At 48.9% G+C, this 15056-nt stretch overlaps 1 pseudogene; it reads right to left on the bottom strand.

Annotated features, from left to right (window-relative positions):
- Positions 1 to 35: 35 nt before the first annotated feature.
- Positions 36 to 13385, bottom strand: LOC139360483 (killer cell immunoglobulin-like receptor 3DL2; annotated as a pseudogene).
- Positions 13386 to 15056: the final 1671 nt, after the last annotated feature.

The raw sequence follows: 15056 nt of genomic DNA, 5'->3' as shown, positions 1-15056 counted from the left end.
GTTTTCTCTCCAGCAGGCAGTGGGAACCGCAGACATTGGTAAGCAAGACAGAGCCAGCAGATTTGTGGTGTGAGGAAGAGCAATGCTCTAAGATGCAGAGTCGAGATTTCAGATTCCAGCTGCTGGTACATTGGAGCTGTGAAGCCGGTTTTGAGACAGGGCTGTTGTCTCCTTAGAAGACCCCTTCCAGGCCTGTCTGTGGTGCTCCTCGGCTGGAGACAACGATCTGGGCTCAGCATCTGGAAGCTCTATGTACACGCTGGTATCTGTTGGGGGTGTCTTGGGCCTCTGAGAAGGGCGAGTGATTTTTCCCCGTGTGAAAACGCAGTGATCCAACTGTGCGTATGTCACCTCCCGAGGGTCTGGTTCATCAGAGTCCTGGAGAGAGGGAAATGTTGAGTGAGGGAGGGGGCTCACATTCTTCAGGACTAGTAGGGAATAAGACTATATCCATGAGGCTGGCCTTAGGAGGACTATCTCCCTGTTCACTGTTCTGTCCCCAGCAGGCTCTTGGTCCATTACAGCAGCATCTGTAGGAAACGGAAGTCATCAAAACAGCTGGGAGGGCACGTCTGGGTCCTCATTTCATGAGCAGAGCCCAACACACAGTGGGAGACTGTAGGTGCCTGAGGTCCCTCAGCTGCCAACAGCCAGACTCAGACATTCTGTCTCTCTGAGTGCAAGGCCCATCCCATGAAGAGCTGTCAGTTCCCATCCCAGTGATTCTGCCTCCCACTTTCTGCCTGTCATGGAACCTTCTCCTGGATGTCAGTGGCTGCAGGGACATGAGGATACAGTTCAGAATCAAGCAATGGTCTGTGAGCTGAAGGCAGGGACAGGGTGTCTGGTGCTCTCTCTAGAAAGCTCTGCCTCTGTGGCTCCTGCCTTGGGCCAGAGACCATCCTGCCGGTGAGAAACACACACCTGCGTGCTCCCATCCCTCCTCATCCTCCCTCCCCACACGGCCCTGAGGTCTCTGGCCTCTGCTTCGTGAGACTTACTCTTTTTGTCGGAGCACCAGCGACGAAGGAGAAAGAAGAGGAGGATGGTGAAGATGATGGTGGCCACCGAGTACCTAATCACAATAGGCAGGTGTCTGGTGATACCTGGAGGAAGATGGAAATCCAATGAGAAGCTCACCATAGCAGTTCCTCTTTGAGGATTGTCTCTCATTTCTTGGTTGCCAGGCAACCCCATAAAACATCTCTTTAGGACAAGCACCCACGTGGTGGGAGACCCAGCTTTCTCCTGGTTTCTCAGTTATAGTTTTCATAATAACCACGGAATGTGCCGATGAGACACCTGCTATCGTATGGATATTTGACCCCCCGAAGCTTCACTTTGAAATTTAACCCTGAGTGTGGGAGGTTGGGCCTATCGGGAGGTGTTTGGATGATGGGGGTGGATCCATCATGAATAGATTAATGCTGCCCCACACGACAGGGTTAGCACGTTCTCCCTCTATTAGTACTCTGGAGAGTTGGTTCTTAAAAAGAGCTTGGAAGCTCCATCACACCCCGTTTCTCCCTGTCTTGCTGTGTGATCTCGGTGGTCTCTGCACATGTAGGCCCCCTTCTCTTCTACCAGAGTAGGAGTAGCCTGAGGCCACAGCCAGAAATAGATGCTGGTGTCCTGCCTCTTGTACACCTTGCAGAATCGTGAGTCAACCAATTCTCTTTTCTGTAGAAGTTACCCAGGCTCAAGTGTTCTTTCACAGCCTCAAAAAGGGACTAAGACGGCAACATCCTGAGACCAGGAGGAACGTCCCAGAACAGCCTGGGCTGTCTTCCTGTTCTTCCCAGAGGAGGATGTCATGCAGTGCTTTAGCTCAGTGCTTCCTGTGGCTCCAGGGTACAAAACCCAGGCAGGGCTGCTTTCTGGGTTCCTCCAGCTGCAGTGCAAATGGGGTGACTCCATATGTTCCGAGCAGCTTTTCTGAGCCTTGGGGGACTGGCTCACACTGAAATGCAGGCTTCTGTTGTCACTTGCTGGTTATCCGTTAGTAATGAACCTGCCTATGTCATGTATTCTCTGTGTGTTCTGTCTCCCTGGAGTGACGGTGAGTGACAGAAACTGGCAGAGCCCCAGGTGCAGTATAGGAAGTGTTTAGAGTCTTCTCTGGGAAGACTGGACTAGGATCGATACACAGTGAATGTGCTTTGCAATTTCTATGGCCAGAACCCTCTTGACTCAAACACATTACATTCAGGAAGAAAAGGCATAAAGTGAAATCAAGATCAAAAAAGTGAAGTAGAACTGTCATATATCCAACAGCCAGGAAATAATGATGAAGCTCATGAAGAACGTGCTCCTTTTTGTGATCTCGGGAGTCCTATATTAGGCTGCTGTTCTACCTGAGAGTCCGGAGGAAGGACAACCCCCTCCATCATCTATTGCTTCGGTACAACCTGTCCTTCTGTGAATTCCTACAAAAGGTGACCAGGAGATGGTGCTGGTGCTGGTCTCTGAGTCCAAGGTCTGAGCTCCAAAGAATGTTAGTTTTTACCTTCCCACGGTCTATCTGTGTCTCTTAATGTGATAGGAAGTAGGCGTGATGTGGGGGATTTGGGTGAGGGGACAAGTTTTATGCCACGAACAGAGAACTTTCTCTATTCCAGCGTCTGTGCTGGTGGGTTCGGGGGCCTTTCATATTTCCATATGATCTCAGGCTCACAGAAAGCAAACAGGGAAGACGTTTTTGGCTGATTTTCTAATGGATAAGATAAAGGATCAAAGAAGTCGTTATAGAGAAACAGAAAAATGATAATTGGGATTGAAGTGCCTTTGTCATTCGTGTATGTTATATTAGATTTATGAGTCTTGTATTTTTATTTTTTGTGATGGAGTCTCACCCTCTCACCCAGGGTGTAGTCCAATGACGTGATCTCGGCTCACTGAAACCTCTGCCTCCCGGGTGGAAGCCATTCTCCTGCTTCAGCCTCCCAAATAGCTGGTATTACAGGCACCCGCCACCACACCCAGCTAGTTTTTGTTTATTTAGTAGAGTTGGGTTTGACCATAGTGTCCGGGCTGTTCTCGAACTCCTGACCTCAGTGGATCCGTCCGCCTCAGCCTCCCAAAATGTTGGGTTACTGGTGTGAGCCACCGTTCACAAACTCCTGTGTTACATTATAATAGGTCTCTTCCTTTGCACCACCCCTCATGTATCAATCAGTCCTCTGCCAGGTATTGATTTACATGTAGGAAAAATAAATCTCAGAAAGAAATTAAACAATTAGGAAAAATCAAACCAGGCAAGCCCTCCCTGCGAATTATTCTACCTCACATACACATCTTCTATCCATCCACTTCATTCATTTAGTGTCTAAATACACAACACATTTCACCAGTGGGGCGGCAATTGCCTTTTCCACAGTCTCCTAGATTCCAGTTACGCACCTGGGCCTCCCTTATGTTCATGTCAGTCACTATTAATCATGTAGGGATTCCTAGTTAGCCCGAGGTGAATCCAAGTGCTGTGAGTATAAAACACACACTCCTTGTCCTCCTTAGTTTCCTGTGTGCCCAGTGTGCTCTTCTCTCTCTCCAGTGGTCTTGTAATTCTCCCATCTCATTCCCAGCATTTCAGGCAGAGCCTCTTCCTTCCACATAAGATTGTTTTCACCTTTGTTCCTTCACAGCTGATTGCTGTGTGTGGAAAATCCTTCCGCCAGTCTTCCAGGGGTTGATCAATATTTTTCATAAAGATCACAAGTATTATTTGATCAGTGAGAACTTCTCTGTGACCTGAAATCATACACTCAGTATTATCTGTTATTTATTTTAAATTCTGGCTGGGTGCCCTGGTTCACGCCTATAATCCCAGTACTTTGGGAGGCTGAGGAGGTCAGATGACTTTAGATTGGGAGTTGGAGATAGACTGGGCCGCATGGTGAAACATCGTCTCTACCAACAATCTACAAAAAGAATTAGCCAGGTGTGGCGGTGGGTGCCTGTATCCAAGCTACTTGAGAGGCTGAGGCAGAAGAATCACTTGAACCCAGGAGGTGGAGGTTGCAGTGAGCCAAGATCATGACACTGCACTCCGGCCTAGGGGATAGAGCGAGACTCTGACTTAATAAATACAAATTAATAAATACATAAATAAATAGATTTCATGCACCAATGTTTCCCAATGGATCAGCCATTTATAGGTCCACTTGTGCATTCATTCTCTTTTTCCTCCCGTTTACCTATCTGAAACGTCAGTGTCCCAAGAGCACAGGCCAAATGCATCCTGTTTACTATTTGTGGAAGGCAGGAGAATCCACCCCACCCCAAAAATGTCCCTGTCCTAGCCTACACACCTTGTGAATAAGTGATTTTACATGGAGAGGAGGAATGAAGATTGCAGATGGAATTATGGTTGTTAATCAGCTGAACTGAAAAGGAGGGTATCCTGGATGATATTAGGGAGATGATGAAGATAATCTTGGTGAACCCAATAAAATCTCAAAGTCCTTAAGAGATGAGGAAGAAAGCAGAGGAACATTCAGAGAAAGAGGCGTGGACAAGGAAGAAGGGTCTGAGTGATGCCATGTGAGATGTGACCAGTCTTTGTGGGTTTTGAGGAAGGAGGAAGGGGACCAGGAGCCAAGGACCGTGGGAGCTTCTAGAAACTGGGACATGTGGAAAGCAGATTCTTGCCTGGAACCTTCAGAGGGAAGGCAGCCTTGCTGTCACCTTGATTTTAGCCCAGTGAGGTGTATTTCATCCTTTGAGCTACAGCACTGTAAGATAATTAAAAAGCCGTTTTGTTTTCATCCACCAATTTTGTGGAAATTTTTTATGGCAACAATAGGAAAGGATTCTCACTGCCCAGCCTGAGCATGGGGCCATGGCTGAATGAGTCAGTGAGTCGGAGTGTGCGTGCAAGGCTCTTTACTGCAAGGCTCTGGCTCTGCTGAGTCAGCCAGGGTTGCCTGATGACCCACAGGAGTTCATTCTTTGGCAAGTGGAACTTCTCTAAAACACCTCACCCTCATTAGATGTTCCCTTCCCTTCCCTCTTTCAAGCCCCCAGGAATTTATTCTCCAGTTAGGAATGCAGGGAGAACACTGCATTTTTCCTGAGAAGGATGTCAGATTTGCAATCGTTCTTCCAGCTTGTAGGAGGTCTCAGCTGCAGAAAATTGGAGATTAAGAGACTTCATGGAGCCCTGTGCTGGGCCACGATCCCTTTTGCTGTTGGAGTGTCTGGAGTTCAGAGAGATGGTGGAAGACAGGCCCACAGTCAGAGCTGGGAGGTGCTGAGCCAAGGCTTGAATCCAAGGCTTCCACCTCCCCAGGTTTCCAAAAGCAGAGATAAGAGGGATTCTTTACTCACCAGTTTTGGAGTTTGGTTCAGTGGGTGAAGGCCAACTACTTGAAGGGTTTCCTAGAATAGAGACAGGACAGAGGTGAGGAAATGAGGGTACCTGTCCTCTACTCAAGGGAAATCTTTGAGGTTGGTTCATGGCCAACACTCTGTTATCCAACACTAGGCTCTGGGAGTCCTGGGATCCTCTTCTCTATAATTTTTGTATGTGTTACCCATTGTCTTGAGACTTTAAGATATAGAGGGAAAACAGGAGCATCACATTACCTGACTTAAAAATATGTTACAGAGCTGTAGTAAACAAAACAGCATGACGTTGGCATAAAGAAAAGTGCATAGAACAACGGAGTAAAATGAAGAACACAGATATAATCTATGCGTCTACATTCAATGGCTTTTTTGTTTTTTTGAGATGGAATCTTGCTCTGTCATCCAGGCTGGAGTGTAGAGGTGCAATCTCGGCTCACAGCAACCTCCGTCTCCTGAATTCAAGCAATTCTCTTGCTTCAGACTCTCGAGTAGTGGTATGACAGGTGCTGACCACCATGCTCAGCTAATTTTTGTACTTTTAGTGGAGACAGGGTTTTACTATGTTGGCCCGGTGGGCCTTGAACTCCTGGTCTCAGGTGATCCACCCACCTTGGCCTCTGAAAGTGCTGGGATTGCAGGTGTGAGCCACCATGCCCAGCCAATCCAATGCATTTTGACAAAAGTGTCAAGAACCTACGATCAGGAAAGGACAGTCTTTTCAATAAACGATGCGGGGAAAACGGGTTATCTGCATGCAGGGAATGAAACTGCACCTCTACCTCTCACCATTCACAAAAGTCAAATCCAAATGGATTAAATACATGAGTCTAAATCCTAAACCTATGAAACACATAGAAGAAAATATTGGGGAAATGCTTCAGGACATTTGTCTGAGAAAAGGCATTTTGTTTAAAACCTCAGAAACACAAGTAATCAAAGCAAAAAATGGACCATAGGGATTACATCAAACTAAGCAGCTTCTGCACTGCAAAACAAGCAACCAACAAAGTGAAGAGATAACCCACAGAATGGGAGCAAATATTTGCAGACTATGCATCTGAGATGGGATTTATAACTGGAAGCTCACATAACTCAATAAAACAAATAATTTAATTAAAAATGAGCAAAAGACTTGAACACACATTTCTCCACAAACAAAACATATAAATGGCCATCATTGAACTTGAACACACATTTCTCCACAAACAAAACATATAAATAGCCATCATGTGTATGAAAGTGTTCAGTATCACTCATCATCAGAGAAATACAAATGAAAAATCACAATGAATTTTCATCTCACCCCATTAAAATGGCTTTTATCCATATGACAAGCAAAACAAATGCTGAGGGAACCTCTGATCTCCCCAAACTGAGCCCAGTCTCCCTCCTCTGGGTCTGTCCTGACCAGTTTCTCCATCTGCCTGGGTGCCTGGAGCCCTGACCGAGGACCACCATGCAGGCCATGCAGGAGGGTTTGGAGGTGCCCTCTCTGCCATCCTGCATCCTGATCCCGCCCTCACACCAAGGCTTGATCTTCTCTCTGAACCTGTCCATGCTTCTCTCCATCATCAGCAGGAAGTTCCTCAGCTATGGCTCTGGGATCATAAGACATGGGACAGGCATGGGGTTTCCTCACCTGTGACAGAAACGGGCAGTGGGTCACTCGGGTGTGACCACTTGTAGGGTGTGGTATGGAAAGAACCGAAGCATCTGTAGGTCCCTCCGTGGGTGGCAGGGCCCAGAAGGAAGTTGGCCTGGAAAGTTCCATTGACACTTGACACTGCAGGGAGCCTAAGTTCATTGGCCTCCCCCTCCCTGGATAGATGGTACATGTCAAACGAGGTCTGGGAGCTGCAGGACAAGGTCACGTTCTCTCCTGCCTGCACTGTGGGGCCCGGCTGGGCTGAGAGAGAAGGTTTCTCATATAGACCTGGAAGGAGAAGAGGCAGTTTCCTCAGGGAGGTTCTTCCTTGTCACAGCTCCCCTCACATCTGAGCTGAGAACTCACTCCCCCGCTCTATGGCCTAATGCTCTCTCTCACCCTCCAGCCCCTTCTCTCTTCATGTCTATTTTCTCCTTCTGCCTTGTCTGTCTCTCTAGGTCTCTGACCTCACTTCCCCACCCCGAGGAATGTTTCCCCTTTTTGCATGGTTTTATTCTTTCTGACCCTCCTTGGGTTGTTGACTTGATCTTCCTTTTTCTTTAATTCTGAGTTTCTCACTTTCTCTCCTGTTCACAACTTTCTGCATATTTCTGTCTATTATCTATCGATCTATTTATCTATTTGGTGTCTATCTACAAATTATCTATCTATCATCTATATTTATGTATCATCTATCTATCTCTGTATCTATCAATTGTCTATCTAGCTATCTATCCATCAATCACCTATGTGTTACCTATATCTATGTATCATCTATCTCTCTCTCTGTCTGCCTCTATATCTCTATGTATCATCTGTCTATCTTCATCATCATTATCTCTATGTATCATCTGTCTATCAATCAATCCATCAATCATCATCTATGTACCTACAACCTATCTATTATCTACCATCTACCTATTATCATCTAACTATATCTCTCTGTCCATCTCTCAGCTGTCTCTCTCCATCTCCCTGTCTTTCTCTGCCTCTCATTCTCTCTAGTTCTCTTTGAAATCTCTGCAATCGATCCCTACATCTCCATCTTTGTCTCTCCTTGTGCCCCTCCCTCAGGGCCCTAATTTTAGGGATTTCTCTGCTCCCTTCCATCATTCTCTCCACTCCTCTGCCCTCTTTCCTCTCTCTTTATGTGTCTGTGAGTCTCTCAATCTCCTTCCTCTGGATCATTCTGTGTGTTTAGGTCTTGCTTTTTGGTGTCCCTGATTTCTCTCTGTGTCTCTCAGGAATCCTATCATATGTAGTTATTTGGAATATGAGCCTCAGAATCCAATCTGGGGACCCCAAGTACACACAGCATACAGGGGTTGGCGTTCTGGGGCCATGATATCCTGGGACGATGACTTTTCACTGCATGGAAGGCAGGGGTGTCAGAATCAACATGGCGTCTGTAGGCGCCACAAGGCCTAAGGCCACAGGGGCTGATTCAGGACAGAAATATGGGTGTCCTTGGGTTCTCCTGGTAGAGAACACTTTGTGGAGGGAAACAGAAATGAAATTTCGAACCTGTGCCAGGTATCTGAGGAAAGTCAGCATGGAAGGACACCTCTCTCTGGGACATGTCTGTCTGTCTGAGTGTCCCCTTTAACTCTTTCTCTCTTTTCTACCTCCCTGTATGGCCCCTGTGTCTGTCCTCTGTTATGACACCTGGTCTGTACTTGTGTCTCCTGTTTCTCTGTCTCTGTTGGTACAGACCTTGCCAAGTCAGTCTCTCTCCATAAGAATCCCACACTCATCTTCCTCATGACCACCCGGGGCTTCCAAGTCCTGGATCATTCACTCTGTGTCCCAGTGACAATGAGAAGAATGTCCGGACACTCTCACCTGTGATCACGATGTCCAGGGGGTCACTGGGAGCTGACAACACATAGGGGGAGTGAGTGGCAGAACCGTAGCATCTGTAGGTCCCTGCAAGGTCAGACGTCGTGGAATTGATGGAATAGTTGACCTGGGAACCCCCACCATGGCGCTCTCCAACAAGGTACAAGGGCTCCTGAAAGGTCACCTCACTGTGCAGAAAGAAGTGCTCAAACACGGTATCTGACGAACAAAGGAGGATGACCGTCTCTCCTGATTTCACCAGGGGACCTGGGAGGGCCAGGAGGGAAGGTTTTTTGTGGACTCCTAGAAAGAGAGGTTGTGATTTAGAAAGCGTCTCCCTTTGTCATCATATCCATGGCACCTGGAATGAGTGAGGGTTCCCCTCCCTGCTGTCTGTCTCTCTCCTCCCTCTCTGTGTCTCCCTGTCTTTTATCCCCTGGTGCAGGTCCCTCCATCTGTGTCCCTCCCTCTTCTCTGTCCGTCTGTCTCTAGTAGCCTTGGACGCCCTTCCCACTGGGCTCAGCCTCATCTCTTAGGCTGTTGTATCTGTTTCCCACTCATCTCTTTCCGGAGTGGAAGAGGAACCACGGCGGGCTGCATGTCCAGGCTCTTAGCAGCCTGGTTCAATCTGTTTTGGACAAACTGGAGTCCCTGGCAGGAGGAATGAACTGATCAGTAAGGCAGGCACCAGTGTCCACACTCCCTGTTCCTGGTGGGGATTGGGAGCCTCTCCTGCCATGCCTGTGCCTTCTCCATGGCCTCAGCTTCCACAGGGTGGCTCCTGGTGCTGGTTCGAGGAGCATCGACCCCTCCCTATGTGGATGGAGCCTGGTGGTGGCATCAGCATTCTGCTCTTGCTGATCTCGGGGTTGCCAACGTTCTCCTTGTTTCGTTTCTTTAATTAATTGATTAATTAATTGATTTTTGAGACAGAGTGTCACTTTTTCACCCAGGCTGGAGTGTAGTGGTGTGGTCTTGGCTCACTGCAACTTCTGCCTCCCGGATTCAAGCAATTGAATCCAGTCGTTGGTTTACTCGCGCCCACCACCATGCCCGGCTATCCTTGTTTGGTTTCCTAACTCGTCCTTGACCTGATTCCTGTGTTGGTTTCCTGTTGCTGCGGCAGAAAATTATCCCAAACATGGCGGCAGGAGAAACACACTGACCCTTCCACTTCTGGAGACAGAAATTGGATCCAGTCCTCCCTGGGCTAAAATCCAGTCATCTACAGGGCTGCGTTCCCTCTGGAGACTCAGCGGAGCAGTTCTCTTGACTTCTCCAGCCCGTAGAGGCCACCTGCCATTGTGGCTCGTGGCCTTCCTCCACCTTCAAAGCCCACAGTGGCTGGTGCAGTCTCCCACGACGCTGCTCTAATCCCCACTCCCCTCTCCTCCTTCTCTCATTTGGTGCCTTGTGATTCCACTGAGCCGAGTGGGACAGTCCAGGCCGTCTCCCCATCTCAAGGTCAACTCATCAACAACCTGAGCTCCATCTTCCCCTTCAGTCCCTTGCCCTATAACATAAAGAGTCACAGGCTCCAGGGATTACAATGTAGCCATATTGTGGACAGTTATTCTTCCCATCACAGCACCCATTTCCCTGTGTTCAATCCCCCTTTACCCCAAAGACAGTCAGGTCCTGGGTGATGGGACCCTGGTGGACACCCCCAGCAGAAGCTCTGGGATTCAGGAGGTGGGACAAGGAGAAGCCCAGACAGGAGCCCTCTGACCTGTGACCATGATCGCCAGGGGTTCACTGAGTGCCGACCACTCAGTGAGGGAGTGCGGGTATGAACCCCGACATCTGTAGGTCCCTGCGTCTGCCGGAGTCACAGGGCCCATGAGGAAGCTCTCCTGGAATATTCTGCCAGGGAAGATGGGAACGTGGCTTCTGTCGTCTTTGTACAGAGTGAAGTTGGTAAAGTTGTAAAGGCCACGACGATAGTGACACCGAAGAGTTACGTGTCCTCCCTGAGGCACCAGAGTGCTGGGCCGGGCAGACAGGAAGGTCTTGTCCTGACCACCTGGGGGAGAAGGAGGCGCCGCCTTAGAGAGGAGGATGTGGAGCCGCCCCTCCCTCCCTGTGCTCAGAAGATTCTTCCCCTTTCCATGTTTCTAAGGCTCCTACCGCACCTGGGTGTCCAGGGCTACAGGAAGGACCCATCCCACATAGACATGGCATCTCCCTACAACAAAGGTGTCAGCTGAGAACTTTGAACAAGTGCTGAATAAGGGACTCTTATTAGATTTTAATACTGCAAGATGACTCACATAAAACAACACAAAGTAGACACGGCATGGAGGGCATGTCCTTTGTGAATGGAATATCAGCCTGTGCATGAACTGATCCCCCATCAGAAGATATGGAATGTCAGGGTCATGGCTGTGGTTTCCCCACCTCTTCTGGTAGAATGACAGCAGCCACACTGCAGCCCTGACCGTCATGGAAACACTGGAGGGTGTGAGTAACACCTTTGTCCTCAGAGGACCTGCTGTTCCTAGCACTGCTTCCCTCCCTTCCTCAGTCGCTGACACCACTTCCTCCCTGCACACCTCAGCTTGGAGCACCCCAAGCTCACCCCGGTCTTCACAGAGCTTGACTCAGCCAAGGGTAAGAAAGGCCAGAGAGGACGAGGTCAGAAGTGTGAGCCGAGCACCTCAGGGTCCCCCCTTCGTAGTTTATGAGAGACTGTCTGATAGGACTTCCCTCCTGTTTCAGGAAAATCCTCTTAGGTGAGGAGATGACACCCTAAGGTTTGGGGAAGGACTCACCCGTGTATGGACAAGTCCTCTGGATCAAGAAGAACCCTGGAAAGAAAGATCATGATGGATGATCCATCTGCAGGCAAACCAGGGCCTCCCCTGCTGCCCCCACTGGGCTGTGCGTCTGGGCAGCCAGGCCCTTGCTGGGCTGAAGGTAAACTCACCCTGACTGCCTACCTGCCCCCGCAGCAGAGATCTCAGCTGTGCAGAGACCCAGACTCCTGATCCAGATCTACACCCCAGGCCTAGATCTACACAACAGGCCCACATGTCCACTCCATGCTGATATCTCTACACCAGGCCCATATCTCTGCTCCAAACCCATATCTCCCCTCCAGGCTCATATCTGCACTCCAGGCCCATATCTCCACTCCAAACCCATATCTCCCTTCTAGGCTCCTATCTCCACCCCAGGTCCATATCTCCACTCCAGGCTCATATCTCCCCTCCAGGTTCCTATCTCCCCTCCAGGCTCATATCTCCACTCCAGGCCCATAATTCCACTCCAGACCTGTATCTCCACTCCAGGCTCATATCTCCACTCCAGGCCCATCCCTCCATGCCAGGCTCATATCTCCACTCCAGGCCCATATCTCCACTCCAGACGCATATCTCCTTTCCAGGCTCCTATCTCCACCCCAGGCCCATATCTCCACTCCAGGCTCATATCTCCTCTCCATGCTCATATCTCCACTTCAGGATCCTATCTCCACCCCAGGCCCATATCTCCAATCCAGGCCCATATCTCCACTCCAGGCTCATATCACAATTCCAGGCCCATGTCTCCATTCCAGGCCCATATCTCCACTCCAGTCTCATATCTCTACTCCAGGACCCTATCTCCACTCCTGGCTCCTATCTCCACTCCAGGCCCGGATCTCCTCTCCAGGCCCATATTTCTGCTCCAAACCCATATCTCCCCTCCAGGCTCATATCTCCCCTCCAGGCTCCTATCTCCACTCCAGGCCCCTATCTCCACCCCAGGCCCATATCTCCTCTCCAGGCTCATATCTGCACTCCAGGCTCATATCTCCACTCCAAACCCATATCTCCCCTCCAGGTTCATATCTCCCCTCCAGGCCCAGATCTCCACTCCAGGTCCATATCTCCACTCCAGACTCATATCTCTACTCCAGGAACATATTTCCACACCAGGCTCCTATCTCCACTCCAGGCCCAGATCTCCAGCCCAGGCCCATATCTCCACTCTAGACCCGTATCTCCACTGCAGGCCCGTAACTCCACTCCACGCTCATGTCTCTACTCCAGGATCCTATCTCTAATCCAGGTCCATATCTCCACTCCAGGCCCATATCTCCACTCCAGGCCCATATCTCCACCCCAGGCCCATATCTCCTCTCCAGGCTCATATCTGCACTCCAGGCTCATATCTCCCCTCCCGGCCCGTATCTCCACTCCAGGTCCATATCTCCACTCCAAACCCATATCTCCCTTCCAGGCTCCTATGTCCACTCCAGACCCAATCTCTACTCCTGGAACATATCTCCACTCCAGGCCCATATCTCCACTCCAGGCCCAGATCTCCACTCCAGGATCATATCTCCACTCCAGGCCCATAACTCAACCTCCAGGTCCAGATCTCCCCTCCAGGATCATATCTCCACTCCAGGCCCAGATCTCCACTCCAGGATCATATCTCCACTCCAGGCCCATAACTCAACCTCCAGGTCCAGATTGCCCCTCCAGGCCCAGATCTCCACCCCAGCGCTTCCTCCCTCGATTCCCTTCCGGGACTCACCAACACACGCCACGCTGACGACCATGAGCGACATGGTGCTGCCGGTGCAGAAAGGCGGCCGCGTCCCAGCTCAGCTCAGCAGCGCACAGGATGTTATCTGGCGCCCTGCCCATGCAGTTGACGTGCTGACCACATCATGGGAGGGTGACGTACGCAGGCTCTTCCTACCTTACATGAGGTGCAGCGGGTGCTCATTCAAGAGTGGAAAATGGCTTCCTGGAAATTGTTCTCACTAGAACTGACACCTTGTGTCCTTCACTATGACCAGCTCAAAACACGTCTCAGATCCAACCTCCCGGACACGAGGTGACTAAAATCTGTGCTGACGAGAAAGACTTTTCATGTATTTTTGTTGTTTTTATCTGTGTTTCAAACTCTTCTTAGTGTGTAATATGCAAAATATCTAATAGGTATTATGAACGTTGTCAGAGCAATTGTGACGAATAAACCATTAGGATGTTTCATGCTTGTATTTCTAGTATGACAGCAGAACCAGTTTAAATGATTTAAATACCCAGGGAAGGATTATGCAATTATTTACAATCTTAGAACTGTTCTTTATCAGCAAAACCCACAACATGTCAATTCTGGATTTTTGTCATTTTTTCTACAATTTGTCTCATGACCCAAGAGTCCAGAGCCCCAACTCTTGGTTCGCTCTCTGTCTGTCTCTCTGCCTCCCTCATTTTAAATTGTATGGAAATATCCAGTAACATAATGCTATAGAAAATCAAGCGGCCCCCAGGACTTTGGGAAGCCGAAGTTTGCGGATCAACGGAGGTTGGGAGTTCGAGATCTCCCTGGCCAACTTAATGAAGCCATGTCTCTGCTAAAAATACAAAAATTAGCTGTGCCTGGTGGTGAGCTAATGTTAGCTACTCAAGAGGCTGAGGCAGGAGAATCTCTTGAAGCTGGGAGGCGGAAGTTGCAGTGAGCTGAGATCGTGCCACTGCAGTCCAGCCTGGGCGACAGAGTGAGACTCCGCCTCAAGAAATATTTTAAAAAGCATAGCAAATATCTTGTTGTTGTAAATTTTTTATGATATTTATTTAAAATTGAGAAATAAAAGTGAGATACAGTCGTCCTTCACTATTCGTGGGTGATTGGTTTCAGGATCTCCGCTCAGATACCACAGTCTGCAGGTGCTCAAGCCTCTTACATAAAATGGCACAGGGTTTGCATATAACCCATGTTCATCCTCCTGTGTACATGAAATCATCTCTAGATTACTTATAATTCCTGACACAGCCTACACACCATTCCATTTGTGTCCATTCAACATAGTTTTGCTTTTTGAAATTTTGTGGATTTTTTCTCTGAATATTTTTGATTTATAGTTGGCTCAACAAACACCTGTAAACCCCACAGATCTGGAGGAGCGACTGTGTATTTATAGTATGAAGTTGATGTGTTGACATGTGTCCCCGTGGAGATGAGACTAACAAGGCCTATGACTCTACAGATGTTTCATCTTGGAATGGCTCTGCCAGCTTTCCAGGTCTGCAGAGAGTAAGAATATCACTTGTTCATCTGATTCACGATCCTTGCAACCTCCTATGCGTTGCATCGTTAGGTGGAAATTGGACTTCCAGACAGAAATCAGGCTCCACTCTGCCTCCAGAAGCTCAGAGTCCAGGGGTGAGAACCCAGTGCAGAATATATGGGGCTGTACGGACATGGTAATGATAACACCACAAACTTTCGG

Source organism: Macaca nemestrina, chromosome 20, assembly GCF_043159975.1.
Source record: "Macaca nemestrina isolate mMacNem1 chromosome 20, mMacNem.hap1, whole genome shotgun sequence".
In the NCBI taxonomy this organism is placed as follows: Eukaryota; Metazoa; Chordata; class Mammalia; order Primates; family Cercopithecidae; genus Macaca; species Macaca nemestrina.
This window is presented reverse-complemented; position numbering and strand designations above follow the sequence as displayed.